The sequence below is a fragment of the Oncorhynchus keta genome, chromosome 35 (assembly GCF_023373465.1).
Source record: "Oncorhynchus keta strain PuntledgeMale-10-30-2019 chromosome 35, Oket_V2, whole genome shotgun sequence".
Taxonomy (NCBI): Eukaryota; Metazoa; Chordata; class Actinopteri; order Salmoniformes; family Salmonidae; genus Oncorhynchus; species Oncorhynchus keta.
In genome coordinates, this window is record NC_068455.1 from 31412134 (window position 1) to 31429328 (window position 17195).

A 17195-nucleotide genomic window follows, 5' to 3' on the forward strand; every position below is an offset into this window, starting at 1 on the left:
AATATATTTGGTCATATCATCATAGCTGTCTTTACCTGTTTATTATTATTCAGAATTAGGTGTAGGTATGTACAATCTATATTTTTCCTGTTTAAGCATGCATGGTTACCATTCTTGTTTGCAGACGTCATTGATCACAAGAATAATAGAGGGGTATAGGCAGGTGGCGATGATAACCAGGCATGCCCTTCTGCAGCCTGTGATTATAAGCCAGATGGCAGCTCAGCTTCAGCAGCCCTCCCCCACTCCGAGCAGTTAACCCACTGTTCCTAGGCCGTCATTGAAAATAAGAATTTGTTCTTAACTGACTTGCCTAGTAAAATAAAGGTAAAAATATATACTTCTCTCCATAGGACCTGCATATAGCCATTGTTTCCCTACCAGCACCTGAAAATGTCCCTGGCTGCAGTCTGATGGTATTCAACATTGGCAGAACAAGTAAAACATTTTATCGTCTCACAAATGGGTATGATATTTGAAAATCAAGGAAATAACTCTGCACATTTTAGATATATACTTTTTTGTACTTGTAGTACCCCCCAAAAAACAGGCCACCTATAGTATTCATAGTGGGATTATGTTTGGTGTTCACCTAATCAATCAGATAAGTAAACAAATTATCCAACCATCTGACATTCTGCAATTAAGCCATATGATCCTCTGATAGTTAATGGATGATCTTACAATAGATATATTCTGAAAATAAACAGTATAGAGTGCTTCTTGTATTAGTTATGTTTGACACTGATTCTTTAGCAGTGAAGAGAATGACACTATCAAATGATAAACCTAAGTAGGCTCGACTTGTTCATAGAACAACCAGCTCTTTCCAACGCCATATTCATCACCACCCACACCATATGCTACCCTCAACCCTCACTGTCGTTTCCATCCCCCCCCCCAACACACACAAAATAAAACGTAACAAGTTATCTTACGTCTCTGTGTTGTATAACACGACATGAAGTGAGACCTAAGACAACTACATAGCATGGCACTAACACATGACAACATTATAGCAACACAACATGGCAGCAGCACAAAACATCATACAAACATTATTAGGCACAGACAACCGCAAGAAGGTAGAGACAACAATACAACACCCGATGCAGCCACAACTGTCAGTAAGTGTACACGATTGAGTCTTTGAATGAAGAGATAAAACGGTCCAGTTTGAGTGTTGTTGTTTTTTCAGCTCGTTCCAGCAAAGAGGAGCAACCCAGGGATGTGTGCAGTTTGGGGACCTATAACAGTATGTGACTCAGAATGGGTGTTGTATACGGAGGATGAGGGCTGTAGTAGATATCTCAGATGGGGGAGTAAGGCCTAAGAGGGTTTTATGAATAACCTTCAACTGTCTTGCGACAGGTATATAGAGAGGACCAGTTTACAGAGGAGTATAGAGTGCAGTGATGTGTCTTATAAGGAGCATTGGTGGCAAATCTGATGGCTGAATTTTAAAGCACATCTAGCCGCTCAAGAGCACCCTTACCTGCTGATCTATAAATTACGTCTCTGTAATCTAGCATGGTTAGGATGCTCATCTGAATCAGAGTTAGTTTGGCAGCTGGGGTGAAGGAGGAGCGATTATGATAGAGGAAACAAAGTCTAGATTTAACCTGCAGCTTTGATATGTGCATGAGAGATGGACAGTGTAGCCATAGTCCCAAGTACTTGTATGAGGTGACTACCTCAAGCTCTAAACCCTCAGAGGTAATAATCACACCGGTGTGGAGAGGGGCATTCTTCTTACCAAACCACATTACTTTTGTTTTGGAAGTGTTCAGAACAAGGTTAAGTGCAGAGAAAGCTTTTTGGACACTAAGAAAGCTTTGTTGTAGAGCGTTTAACACAATATTCGGGGAGGGGCCAGCTGAGTAAGACTGTATCATCTGCATATAAATGGATGAGAGAGCTTCCTACTGCCTGAGCTATGTGTTGTTGATCAAATCAAAGTTTATTTGTCACGTGCGCCGAATACAGCAGTGAAATGCTTACTTACAGGCTCTAACCAACGGTGCGGGAAAAAAAAGGTGTGTAGGTAAGTAAAGAAATAAAACAACAGTAAAAATACATTTGAAAAAAGAGTAGCAAGGCTATATACAGACACCTGTTAGTCAGGCTTATTGAGGTAGTATGTACATGTAGGTATCGTTAAAGTGATGAACAGAGAGTAGCAGAAGCGTAAAAAGAGGGGTTGGCGGGTGGTGGAACAATGCAAATAGCCCGGTTAGACAATGTGTGGGAGCACTGGTTGGTCGGGCCAATTGAGGTAGTATGTACATGAATGTATAGTTAAAGTGACTATGCATATAAGATAAACAGAGAGTAGCAGCAGTGTATAAGGGGTTGGCGTGGGGCACACAATGCAAATAGTCCGGGTAACCATTTGGTTACCTGTTCAGGAGTCTTATAGCTTGGGAGTAAAAACTGTTGAGAAGCCTTTTTGTCCTAGACTTGGCACTCCGGTACTGCTTGCCATGCGGGAGTAGAGAGAACAGTCTGACTGGGGTGGCTGGGGTCTTTGACAAGTTTTAGGGCCTCCCTCTGACACTTCCTGGTGTAGAAGTCCTGGATGGCAGGCAGCTTTACGCCAGTGATGTACTGGGCCATACGCACTACCCTCTGAAGTGCCTTGCGGTGGGAGGCCGAGCAATTGCCATACCAGGCAGTGATGCAACCGGTCAGGATGCTCTCGATGTTGCAGCTGTAGAACCTTTTGAGGATCTCAGGACCCATGCCAAATCTTTTTAGTTTCCTGAGGGGGAATAGGCTTTGTCGTGCCCTCTTCACGACTGTCTTGGTGTGTTTGGACCATCTAGTTAGTTGTTGATGTGGACACCAAGGAATTTGAAGCTCTCAACCTGCTCCACAGCCCCATCGATGAGAATGGGGACGTGCTCGGTGCTCCTTTTCCTGTAGTCCACAATCATCTCCTTTGTCTTGGTTACGTTGAGGGATAGGTTGTTATTCTGGCACCACCCGGCCAGGTCTCTGACCTCCTCCCTATAGGCTGTCTCGTCGTTGTCGGTGATCAGGCCTACCACTGTTGTGTCGTCTGCTAAATTAATGATGGTGTTGGAGTCGTGCCTGGCCATGCAGTCGTGGGTGAACACGGAGTACAAGACGGGACTGAGCACGCACCGTTGGTGAGCTCCAGTGTTGAGATCAGCGTGGCAGATGTGTTGCTACCTACCCTCACCACCTGGGGGCGGCCTGTCAGGAAGTCCAGGATCCAGTTGCAGAGGGAGGTGTTTAGTCCCAGGATCCTAAGCTTAGTGATGAGCTTTGAGGGTACTATGGTGTTGAACGCTGAGCTGTAGTCACTTAACAGCATTCTCACATATGTCTTCCTTTTGTCCAGGTGGGAAAGGGCAGTGTGGAGTGCAATAGAGATTGTATCATCTGTGGATCTGTTTGGGCGGTATGCAAATTGGAGTGGGTCTAGGGTTTCTGTAAATTGAGAAGAGCGTGGGGCCTTGGATCGAGCCTTGGGGCACTCCCTTGGTGACAGGCAGTGGCTGAGACAGCAGATGTTCTGATTCTATACGCCGCACGCTTTGAGAGAGGTAGTTAGCAAACCAGGCTAAAGACCCCTCAGAGACTCCTTAGCCGGCCCACAAGAATTAAATGGTCTACCGCAGGGTTGGGCAATTCCAGTTCTCGAGGGCCTGATTGGTGTCACAGTTTTGCCGGAGCTAACACACCTGACTCCAATAATCACCTAATCATGATCAATTTAATTAATCAGCTGTGGTTGCTAGGGATGGAGACAAAGTGTGACACGAATCAGGCCCCCAAGGACTGGAGTTGCCCACCCCTGGTCTACCGTATCACAAGCTTTGGCCAAGTCAATAAAAATAGCAGCACAACATTGCTTAGAATCAAGGGCAATGGTGACATAATATAGGACCTTTAAGGTTGCAGTGACACATCCATAACCTGAGTGGAAACCAGATTTCATACCAGAGAGAATACTATAGACATCAAGAAACCAAGTCAGTTGATTATTGACAAGTTCTTCCAACACTTTTGATAAACAGGGCAAAATAGAAATTGGGATATAACAGTTGGGATCAGCTCGATCTCCCAAGTAATGGACACACCGTGGCTGCATTCCAAGCAATGGGAACCTCCCCAGAGAGGAGAGAGAGATTAAAAAGGTCAGAGAAAGGCTTGGCGATGATAGGGGCAGGAACCTTAAAGAAGGGTCTAAACCAGGGGTGTCAAACTCATTTCGCATCGTGGGCCACATACGGCCTAGGGAGATGTCAAGTGGGCCGGACCATTAAAATTATACCATACTCTGCTATACCAAAATATCATGTCTTTCCTTTGTTTTGGTGTAAAGGCACAAGAACATTAGGAAAATATTGAAATTTAATGAACTATCCTTTTACAAACATTTCATGAAACACCTCATATTTCCTTAGACAAATGTGCAATTTACTTTTATCATTCACAAATATGCATTGCAAATCCCACTGATTGTACAAAGGCACAACTTTAATTGGTACTGAAAAATATAGTAATGCACTTTAAGATTAAATGAGACTTTTAAAGAAAGGAATTTTTAAACCACTTACACATACGCATATAAAATCTAAATGTAATCCCTGCGTACACCTTACAAACTAAGGAGAGTGATTTTAAATGTGTAATGAAGAAAGTGTTCGCCTGTCCTGTAAATCTGTAAACTTCATACATGAAACATACATACACATACAATACATACTGAAAATTTATGGAGTTGTATGAACAGTAGAATTCCATCACACAACTTTTGTTTTGAAGCTGCTGACTAACATTAAAGTGCACATTTTTTAAATCACCACAGTAAGGATTCATCTTCACAGAGCTGTATTCTTTCAATGCAAACAGTATCTAAGGCAGCATTTTAAAGGTGTTAGTCTGTTAGTCTGGACTTGTATTTGGGACATTTTGGCTAATGAGGGTGTAGCGGAGAGGTAGAGACCAAGGTATTAACAACGTCGTAACAAGCAGCAGATGGCGCATTGATACCGTCTGCTGTTTTCAGTCTGTCTCAGTGAACTCTGATGGAAAGAGTGCACCCTTAGCGGATAATCCATGAATTGCAGTGAATTAAAAATATTAATTCCATGTCTTTTATGCATTTTTTCCACTTTCAAATGATCCTGCGGGCCTGATCGAACCTCCTTGGGGGCCGGTTCCGGCCCGCGGGCCGTATGTTTGACACCCCTGGTCTAAACCATCTGACCCTAATGTATTTTTGGGGTCAAGTTTAAGGAGCTCCTTTAGCACCTCAGACTCAGTGACCACCTGCAGGGAGAAACATTGTAGTGGGGCAGGGAAAAAGAGGTAGTAGCGTTGGGGCTAGCCGCTTTAGAAAGGGTGGGAGATGAGGAAAGGTTGGATGGGAAAGGAGGCATGGCTGAGTCAAATAGGAATCCTGACTTAATGAAGCGGTGATTTAAAGAGCTCAGCCATGTGTAGCGTTGGGGCTAGCCGCTTTAGAAAGGGTGGGAGATGAGGAAAGGTTGGATGGGAAAGGAGGCATGGCTGAGTCAAATAGGAATCCTGACTTAATGAAGCGGTGATTTAAAGAGCTCAGCCATGTGCAACTTGCCAGTAACAACCACATTATCCACATTAAGGGACATGGGCAGCTATGAGGAGGAGGGTTTATTCTCCAGGTCTTTAACCATTTTCCAGAACATCTTTGGGTTAGATCCAGAGAGAGTGAACTGCCCCTTAAAATAACGAACTTTGGCCTTCCGGATAGCCTGAATGCCGGATAGCCTGAGTATGCGTGTGCCAAGCCTTTTGCCAAATGGAATTCTCGAGGTGGAGTAACTCTGCCAGATCATTGTTGAACCAGGGGCTGAACCTGTTTTTAATTCTCATTTTATTTATGGGTCGTATTTAACAATACCACTGAAAGTATTAAAAAAGGTGTAACTGTCTTCGACAGAGGGGATCAAGCTGATTCTACAACATTTTACAGAGGCCAGTTCATGAAGGAAGGCTTGCTCAATAAAGTTTTTTCGCAAGTGTTTGACAAATCTGGACAGGTTGTTTCACTTAGCAGCCATTACGAAGACATGCTGTAAAACAGTGATCACTTAGTTCATTACAGAAAACATCAGACTGATACCTATCAGGATTATAGCTTTTCTGGGTGTTTGGAGTCATACCTTGTGGGATTGGTGATAATCTGAGAGATTTGGTGAGTCCCATTGCTTTAGGACTTGGTCAGGTTGTTTAAGCATGTCCCAGTTTAGGTCACCTAGCAGGACACATTTAGACTCAGTGTAAGGGGCCAGGAGAGATCTTAGGGCATTTAGGATACAGGCCGGCGCTAATGGTGGACGATAACACCCAGCGACAGTCAACAAATAGCTATTTGAAAGTTTAATGCTTAAAACCAGCAAATCAAAATGTTTGAGGACAGACTTGGTGGAGACAACCGAGCACTGAAGGTGTTCCTTGGTAAAGATTGCCACTCCACCACCTTTGGAAGATCTGTCTTGCTGAAAAAAGGTTATAACCAGAAAGGTTAACATCAGTGTTCAAAACACTCTTTCTTAACCATGTCTCAGTAATGACCAACACTTCTGGAATGGAGCTGTGAATCCACACTTTCAATGGATTGATTTGAGGTAATAAGCTTCTAGTGTTAACATGCAGAAAACCCAGGCTTTTACGAGAGCAGAAATCAGTGAAGCAGACATCAAACAAGACATAAAGACATAAACAAGCAAGTTAATAGTCAACAAAGCACGCAAGGAGTCATGAGGCAAATAGCATAAAGTACAAGAAAAATATATAACTATGTTAGCTAGTTAACATTTGCTACATATTGAATTTCCATCCTCTCAGGCCAGGGGCACATTGTATGAATGTATGGTTGGATCAGAATCGCTGTTATAATCATTGGCCAGTAGGGAGAATTAAGTAAAACCACAAGTCTAACTCTCTATCTCCATCCGTGGCTATTTTAGGAAAGGGACAGTTTTAGCTACCTAGCTAGCCACCGGAGGACAACAACATGCAACAATTCAAGTTTGGTCTGATGCCAAATCCAAACTAACAATCCTTTACATTTTCTTTTGGTGCACCAGGACCATTCACAGCTGAGCTCTTCAGTTTAGCTCAACACTGATTGGCTATTATTTGTTATTTTTTTATCAAGGGAGGCCAAATGCTTGCTGGCTTCCCTTGCAATACTAGGTGCAGCAACAATGTCATACTCTTTTTGACCAAACAGCATCAGATAGATAAGTTCCACATATTGAGACAGTAGTTGTTTCGTCGGATGCTTTCTCTTGTGAGATACAATCGAATTGAAGGAAATTTATGAAACACAGAGAGAGACGAAAGATAATTTTGTATCTTTTCATATTTTTTCTTGGGAAAGCCTGTGTTGCCTAGGCATCTATGAATACACACCACTGCATGAAAGACAGGAGGATGCCATTACCATTTCTCAACAAGTAGGGTGAGTCAACATGTTTTTTCTATTTGCACAAACGCACACACACACACACAAATCAGAACCATTGACAGCCACATATTTAGCTTGTATTGATTGGAATAAACTGTTTTTGGTATCTTTTAGTTGTCACTGTACTAGACTAAGGATAGGTGATTTGATGTTGTTGAAGTGGAAATGGTGCTGGAATTAGTGGAGGCAGTAACTGTTTTCTTTGCGACATGCGGTAGGTAACTCTGCGTGGTTCAAAGTCAATAGTTGTTTAGTAGTCCAAAAATGTCGGAAACATTAACTTGCTTGACCATGCTGTAGGTCATGTAACTGCTTGTTACATGCAGTATGCTTCGTAGACGGTTTTGTGATTAAATTAAGGCGTGGTTGAATTTTTGTCTGCAACTGTGTCTTCTTATTGTCTCGGCATTATGCCTATATATCACGGTTGCAAGGCATATGAACTACAATGCAATTATCATAACACATACAGTGCTTTTATAAAGTATTCACCAGAGGTGTGGAATAAACTCAGTTGCCGAAGAGGAAGGAAACTGCTCAGGGATTTCACCATGAGGCCAATGGTGACTTTAAAACAGTTAGAGTTTAATGGCTGTGATAGGAGAACTGATGTTCGATCAACAACATTGTAGTTACGTGACAATACTAACCAAATTGACAGAGTGAAAAGAAGCCTGTACCGATTTAAAAAATATTCCAGAACATGCATCCTGTTTGCAACAAGGCACTAAAGTAATACTGCAAAACATTTCGCAAAGCAATTAACTTTTTGTCCTAAATACAAAGTGTTATGTTTGGGGCAAATCCAATAAAACACATTACTGAGTACCATTCTCCATATTTTCAAGCATACTGGTGGCTGCATCATGTTATGGGTATGCTTGTAATCATTAAGGACTCGGGAGTTGTTCAGGATTAAGCACAGGGACAATTCTAGAGGGAAACCTGGTTAGTCTGCTTTCCACTGCTTTCCACTAGACGCTGGGAGATGAATTCACCTTTCAGCAGGACAATAACCTGAAACACAAATCTCCACTGGAGTTGGTTACCAAAAAGACGGAATGTTCCTGAGTGGCCGAGTTAGTTTGACTTAAATCTGCTTGAAAATCTATGGCAAGACTTGAAAATGGTTGTATATCAATGATCAACAATCAATTTGACAGAGCTTGTAGAATTTTGAAAAATAATAATTTGCAAATGTTGCACAATCCAGGTGTGGAAAGCTCTTGGCCAGAAATACTCACAGCTGTTATCGCTACCAAAGGTGATTCTAATATGTATTGACTCAGGGTTGTGAAATACTTATTTCCATACTTAATTTTCAATACATTTGTACAAATTTCTAAAAACATGTTTTCACTGCCATTATGGGGTATTGTGTGTAGATGGTTGAGGGAAAAATATATTTGATCCATTTTGAATTCAGGCTGTAACACAACAAACGGTGGAAGGGGGTATGAATACTTTCTGAAGACACTGTAGGTTGTAATATGTCTTTTTCGTGGCTTGGCTTCCCCAGTGATTTTCCCCACACACTGCTACCTTCTATGTCATGGAAGGAATGTTCCTAATATTTTGTATACTCCGTGTATATCGAGTACATTTCATAGTAATTTATTTATACATTTAAGCTGGAGCTTTCTCAAATAGCTACGATTTGCCAAAGAACTGCAATTGCAACACATAGCTCACTTGGTGTGGTAAAATGCATTCTTGTGAACTGCCTACCTGCATCAGCTGACCTGCAGGATGATTTGGCCAGGTGTACAGTTGCAACCTGGTCTCAGAGCATTTTGTATTATTCTGTATTGTGGCAGACCAGTGGGTTTGGTCAAGACGTTTACCCATATCAGACACGGACAGAGAAAGATTAGCTCAGTTTCAAGGGTGTTTATTTAAATAATAGGTAAAAAAGAAAAGGATAGGTCTCCCCTATGAGACCCTCTCCGGGATGCCGTCTTCTGGTATTCTGGGTCTGGTTGTATCCTGTCGGGCAAAAAACTGAACTCCCTCTTCTTACTTCTGCAACCGTCAACAATACCACGGGAGTCCTTTCTTCCCCCATTCCTCCTGTGTGCTGCCATTTTGGCAGCTTTATGGGCCTTGCACAGCTGGTGAGCAAGCCGCCCTTGATTACTCACCAGCTCCCAATCAGCCTCAATTAGTTCTGGCTGGAGAGCCCGTCGAGACCTGGCACGTCCAGCAGATTGAGCCATCGCCTCGTGATGTATACTCCATCTGTTACCAGGCATCGGCGAGTCTCCCCCTGGTGGATGACCTGCTGTACACCACAGTATGTAAATCCAAGGTACTGCGTTTAGTATGATATGTATTAATTTGTGGTCCATCACCCATTTCTTGTGATATATTACTATTTACACTTCGTATTACATGTTACGAATTTACAAAACATATATGTTAGAATTCCTATCTAGGTGGCTAATGTTAGCTAGCTGGCTAACGTTTTCGAGGCACAACATTACTGAACATAACGAGCCAATGTAAACTGAGATTTTGGGAAATAAATATTAACTTTATCGAACAAAACATACATGTATTGTGTAACATGAAGTCCTATGAGTGCCATCTGATGATCATCAAAGGTTAGTGATTCATTTTATCTCTATTTCTGCTTTTTGTGACTCCTCTCTTTTGCTGGAAAATGGCTGTATGTGTTTTTGTGACTAGGCTCTGACTTAACATAATCATATGGTGTGCTTTTGCTGTAAAGCCTTTTTGAAATCGGACACGAAGGGTAGATTAACAAGAAGTTCAGTTTTAATTTGGTGTATTGTACTTGTGAATGTATGAAAGTTAAATATTTCTATTAGTTAAATAAAAATATTTTGAATATCGAGCTCTGAATTTTCAGCGGATGTTGTCGAGGGTTCCGACAAACCTCCAAACGAGCTTCAACGCCATACAACACTCCTTCCGTGGCCTCCAACTGTTCTTAAATACTAGTCAATTTAAATGCATGCACTTCAACCAATCGCTGCCCGCACCCGCCCGCCCGACTAGCATCAGTTCTGACGTTTCTGACTTAGAATATGTGGACAACTATAAATACCTAGGTGCCTGGCTAGACTGTAAACTCTCCTTCCAGACTCACATTAATCTTTTTGGGATAGGGGCAGTATTTTCACTTTTGGATGAATAGCGTGCCCAGAGTGAACTGCCTCCTACTCTGTCCCAGATGCTAATATATGCATATTATTATTAATATTGGATAGAAAACACTCTGACGTTTCTAAAACAGTTTTAATGATGTCTGTGAGTATAACAGAACTCATATGGCAGGCGAGAACCTGAAATCCAACCAGGAAGTGGGAAATCTGAGGTTTGTAGTTTTTCAACTCAGCCCCCATTGAAGTTAGAATGATATTAGTTATGTTTCTCTTCCCAGGGCTTCCACTAGATGTCAACAGTATGTAGAACCTGTTTTGAGGATTCTACTCTAAAGGAGGGGCTCATAAGGGCTCTTTGAGTGAGTGGTCTGGCAGAGTGCCACAGCCTCGGTATGGTGGAACTGGGATTCCTTGGAGTGCATTCTGATGAAGATCATCAAAGGTAAGTGAATATTTAAAATGCTATTTCTGAGTAATGTTGACTACCCAATATGGCGGGTATCTTTTTGGCTGCTTTGTTGTCTAAAGGCTGTACTCAGATTATTGCATGGTTTGCTTTCTCCGTAAAGTTTTTTAAAAATCTGACACAGCGGTTGCATTAAGGAGAAGTGTATCTATAATTCCATGCATAACAGTTGTATCTTTTATCAATGTTTATTATGAGTAATTCTGTAAATTAATGTGGCTCTGCAAATTTGCGGACCTGTTTTCTGGAGGCATGGATGAGTACAGAAATTAATGATAGTTATGATTTTGGAGATGCAGCCTGTTGTTCAGGATTTAGACCCCCGTACCATGTGACCATAATGCCATGTGACAGGGGGTTCTAGACAGAAAGCAAAGGGGTTCTAGAGAAGAATGTGAGGCGGGATGGGGAACGTGTGTGTGTGTGTGTGTGTAAGAGAGAGGAGAGCGACAGGGGGAGTGAGAGAGGAGAGACAAAGCACAAAGCGAACCAAAGATTTGAACATCACAAGACTGTACACAAAGGTAAGAAAATACTTTTAAAATAATGACAGTGCCTTGAGGTGTCATGATAACCAACTTCATTAGTAATTGTATTATATTTTGGGATTGTTCTGTGCTTAATTTTTTTCTTACATCATATGGACTATAATAACAACTAGTTGGAATACAGTGACATTTAATGAACAGTCCAGCAGGCATCGGCTGTGTAGCCGAGTGATCATAGGACCAATGAGCAGCAGTAAATGAAACAGGGAGGCGTTCGGTATTCGATTACTATGCTAGTTGAGCGGGAGACAGTGTTCAGGAAGCTAGCAGACCGAGGCAAGCAGATGGATCTTCACCACATCCACGACGCAGAGGCTGGTTGAGAGCACATCGGCCGAATTACGTCAGCGGATCAGCAGACCAGTCGTGATGCTTGAGGCTAACTGTTGCATGCTTCTGGACGTTAGCCACAATAGCCACTTGGTAGCAGCTAGCTAGCTGCGAAGATCCGGTGTAATGGTCCAGAGCTTGCGGCAGGAATCCGGTGATGTAGTGGGGGGAAAAAAGCAGTCTGATATGCTCAGAGCTGATATTACGCTGTTCAGACTAGCAGGTATAATACCAGGCTATCGCGGCTGGTGTCCGTGCTAAAGGTAAAGACCTCTAGCAGTGGCTATCAATGACTAAATAGCTAGTAGCTCATTAGCTGGCTAGCTTCTGATGGAAGTTCCAGTTATAAGGTCAAAAAATAGCAGATCTGTACCACATTGGGTGAGGTGGGTTGCAGGAAGGTATATTTAATTCGAAAATTTAAAAAATAGATTGAAATATAATGAAGTGTATACAACAAAAGAAAACTAAAAAGAAATTGGACATGGGACAAAAACAAATACGTTTTACTGCTGCGCCATCTTGGAAAAAGCCTCAAAGAATGCATGTATGATTGGGCACACCACTGCATCTATTTTTTGAGCACTGTGCCTGTTTGTTGCTGTCTGAATAGCACAGGTTGATGAGAGGCCCTGTCAACAAGGGCGCCGCCAGGAATTTTGGGCCCCATGAAAAGATATCACATTGGGCCCCACCACCACAGGCCACACCAACCATGCACAATTGCTGTCACCACACACTTCCAGAACCCAATTGTCTCATTCAAAGCTTTAAATAACTCTACCTTGCAACTCTATTATAGTCCAATATTTACTGTACAATATTTACTGATAGTGAGCTGTGAAAATATAACACTGTGCAGACATGCATGCAACATTCTGCATACAGTGGAATTCACTATTTGATGCTAGACTGATACCCTCTATAAGAAATGTGCTAAAGGCCGTCTTTTACAGTCTACATGTACGTTTTATGGTAAAATTCTTGAATGGAAAATCCTCTTAGATTTATTTTAAGTTCTTCATTAATATTAACTTAAATATACATTAACCTCTTCAATTAAAATAAATGAACAATCTATAGAATATAACAAACAAAATAATACATTCAGCAGCAGAACTAAGTATACATACCAACTAGAAAATAAGCAGCTGTAAAAATGGAAAACAAAATGTAAATGAAAAGGCCTGATGGTGGCGCTAGAGGAAAGGTCAAGTGGTCATCAAATCAACAGGTTTCTTCCACTTGGGTTCTTGATGGTGCACAACAAATGTTATGGCAATCCAGCCATTAATTGAGATATATCTTGTACTCAGACTTGTTCTCAGCCTGTGGGCATCATGTGTGTAGCGATCCAATATCCATAGCCATGCCATTTAACAGTTATCACTGGCCCTTACTCACCAAGAGCCCAGCACCGAGCCTTCTTGCCAGCAAAGTCACTGATCAAGTCCAGCTTTCCTGCTAACTGACTTTCAATGGACAGCATGGCAAGACTGCAAAGCCTGTCCTGGGACATAGTGGACCTCAAATCGTTTTTTAATCAGTTTTAGCTTAAAGCAATGCACACTTCTCCAAAAATGCTTTGCAGCTGCATCTAACAAATTGCATTCAGGAGACCAAGAGGGAATAAGTTAGGGGGGGAAGTGGCAGCATATACAGTGTTCAGGTGTCTTACTTCATTTTGAAACTCAGGTGTAAGATCTCTGGAATACTTAATGATCAGTGGTTGGCACACAGAATGGACTTTATCCTCACTAATCTGCCCAACTTTCAGAACAGCAGAAAATGATTCAAAAATGTTTGCAGTAGTGTCCAAGTCACTTATGATGTTGTCCATAGCAGTAAAAAGCACTGTGTTCCAAAACACCTTTGCTGCACTTTCCTAAGCTGTCTCCTCTTGAGAGGTCTCATCTTGGAATCTCTTCCCTTTCCTCTGACAGCTGTGTTCCTTGAGGTTAAACATCCATTTGCGTAGCAGTCATTGTTGCCTCAGACAGGAGAGACTCACATCCATCTCTAAGAGCCTGCATCTCTTCCTTTACGGCTCTAATATTGGCTGCCTCTGTGTCAAGTGAGATTTTTCCTGACTGTAGAATCACATTCCTGTCCTCAATGCATTGCAGTACCTGCAATTATGCCAAATGATATGTCATTGAACACAATGCTGCTCACCTCCTTCAGTTGGGAGTAGGGCTGCTTCAGGGGTATGGAGATGAGGAGACAGGGCTGTTGAGCCTGAAGCTGCATCTGTTGGGACTGGCACCAGCCAGAGGCAGGGACAACTGATTTAGTATGAATAGCTTGCTTAAGTTTTGCCTGCATTGATTAAATGACAGCAAAAAGAGGAGCAAAATGTAAACACTTTTCTGTGACAATATTTAGTAACTAATGTCAGGGGAGCAAAAGTTGCCTCTTTCACCAGCTAACAGGTTAATTTTCACCACTCACGGACTACACCCTCCTTCCATTGTGAAAAATTGGTTGACATACTGTCGCCCTTTCTTTTCTCTCACCTGTCTTTCTTTACGTTTTTTTGGAGGACAGATTTTTCTTTAGGAAGCTGAGACATGATGCTCCACCGTCACTCCTCACTCACAGTTCACTGCTAGCATGTACCATTTACGCCTGGTTTGGGGGCAGGACCAAACTATTTAATCTAAATAAAGGGTGAGGATGTGGGGGGGGGTTAGTACATTGTAAATAAAATATTATATTAATGATGATAGGTTAATAATTGAATATTGAAAACATTTTACCTAATGTTCTAATATTTTTTTAGGGCCCGTCAGTCACAGGCCCCTAAGAATCGTCCTAACTTTCCCCCCTCATATGGCTCCCCAGCCTGTCAGTGGGTGCCTATGGAATCGCATAAGGATAGCAAAGCATCTAGAAAAACAAATCCTACTCATCGAATTCATTATGCTAACATTGCTATGTTTGCTCCTTAGTCACAAGGAAAGTGGCATAATCTTTAAAACATTATTTGCCCCTTATCCTAGCAGCTGAAAGTCACAAGGAGAATATCTTAGAGCGCTCGAAGAAATTCCAAAGGGTAATACTAACCGCTCCATGGTCAGAACTGAGTGACAATGGCATGCATTTATAGAGTAGTCTACTAACTCTCTGGACTGGTGAGACATTATCTGCATAGCTACAGAGTCATTCAACATTACAGGACATATTTTAATCATATTTTGAGGTGAAATGTCACCTGGTAGCAAAATACATTAATTGATATTGCTGTTCAAGTTTCATCTTGTATATGAATTGTGCGTTTGAATTGAGTGATACATTATACACTGAGTATACTAAACATTAGGAACACCTTCCTAATATTGAGTTGTACCCCCCTAACCCAGCAGCGTTGCAGTTCTTGATGCAATTTTTTGTCTTGCCCACACATACACAATCCATATCTCAGTTGTCTCAAAGCTTGAAAATCCTTCTTCAACATGTATTCTCCCCTTCATCTACAGTGATTGAACAAGTAATTGAACAAGTGACATCAATAAGGGATCATAGCTTTCACCTGGATTGACCTGGTCAGTCTATGTCATGGAAAGAGCATGGAAATGTCATAGAAAAGGTAGTTAATGTTTTAAAAACTCTGTTTTTGTAGCTATTTCAAGAACTAAACTGTCTTATTGTGAAAATAGTAATACTCGTGGAAGTGAATTCAAAGTTTGATCACAAGGTTGAAGTGTAATAGAGTAAACAGGATGAATTTTAACTGCAGTTGATCAAGTCCAAGAGACAACAAAGAACCCTTTGCTCTCTATTGACATAGGATATATTTTTTCTGTTTGATTGTTATGTTCTGTGTCTCAAGGTATAATAAATATAAAGTAAATGAACAACTTTGGGATGAATGGCACCATGAACCAGACAGAGGGCAGCACAGAGACAACAACTATGACGTTTGGAATGGCAGCAACACCTACAACATCACACCTCTCAATGTAACCTTTGTCTTCCAGTCCCCTCATCCCCCCTGGTCATGGACAAGGCCATCAGTGGCATCATCATCCTCTTCATCACCATGGTGTCCCTGGGCTGCACCATGGAGATCTCCAAGATCAAGGCCCATATCCTGAAGCGGTGGCCATTGCAGTGGTGGATCAGTTTGGTATTATGCCCCTCACTGCCTTTAGTCTGGCCAAAATCTTCCAGCTGGGCCCCATAGAGGGTGTGACCATGCTGATCTGTGGCTGCTGTCCGGGGGGAAACCTCTCCAACATCTTCACCCTGGCCCTGAAGGGTGACATGAACCTCAGATGAAACTCATTGATATGTCTGTTGTGAGGAGATGCAGTCTGCTCCATCAGGCTGCTGAGGGTTTTCAGCACATTTACGTCAGGCCACAGAGGCTATTAACATGTCGGACAAAACCTAAATGGTAACTTCTTGAAAGTAAATTTGTTTCACAATAGAAAAATGCAAATGTTGAAATAATTTTGCACATGGCATGAATGCTAAACAACAACAAAAATCACACAAACTCAGTTAATAAAATATGGAATGAAAATTATAAAAAGTTTAATTCCCCCTTCTCTTTATATCCTACAGCATTGTAATGACCACATGTTCTACTGTTTTAGCCCTGGGTATGATGCCTCTGCTGCTCTTCCTATATTGTCATAGCTTCAATAACTTGGAAAATGCTGTGCCTCACACCGGCATCACCATAGCTCTCATCATGACACTAGTGCCCTGTGCCATTGGCATAGCCATCACCCATTGTGTACCACAATACGCTCAGATCATAATAAAAGTAAACTGAAATACAGGTCCCAGATTCACAATTCTTACACAAAAACTTAGGTAGCTTCTTCAGAAAAAAAAAACAAGTTCATAATATAGTTTGTAAATTCAATTCCTCAACAATATCTTGAGATTGAATGAATTTCTCACAAACATCTCATATACACTGCTCAAAAAAATAAAGGGAACCCTTAAACAACACAATGTAACTCCAAGTCAATCACACTTCTGTGAAATCAAACTGTCCACTTAGGAAGCAACACTGATTGACAATAAATTTCACATGCTGTTGTGCAAATGGAATAGACAACAGGTGGAAATTATAGGCACCCCCAATAAAGGAGTGGTTCTGCAGGTGGTGACCACAGACCACTTCTCAGTTCCTATGCTTCCTGGCTGATGTTTTGGTCACTTTTGAATGCTGGCGGTGCTTTCACTCTAGTGGTAGCATGAGACGGAGTCTACAACCC

The 17195-nt window shown here is 41.7% G+C and overlaps 1 pseudogene; it reads left to right on the forward strand.

The window, feature by feature from the left end:
* The window catches only part of LOC118369090 (hepatic sodium/bile acid cotransporter-like), an 18353-nt pseudogene extending 1376 nt beyond the window's left edge, over nucleotides 1-16977 (forward strand).
* Nucleotides 16978-17195: the final 218 nt, after the last annotated feature.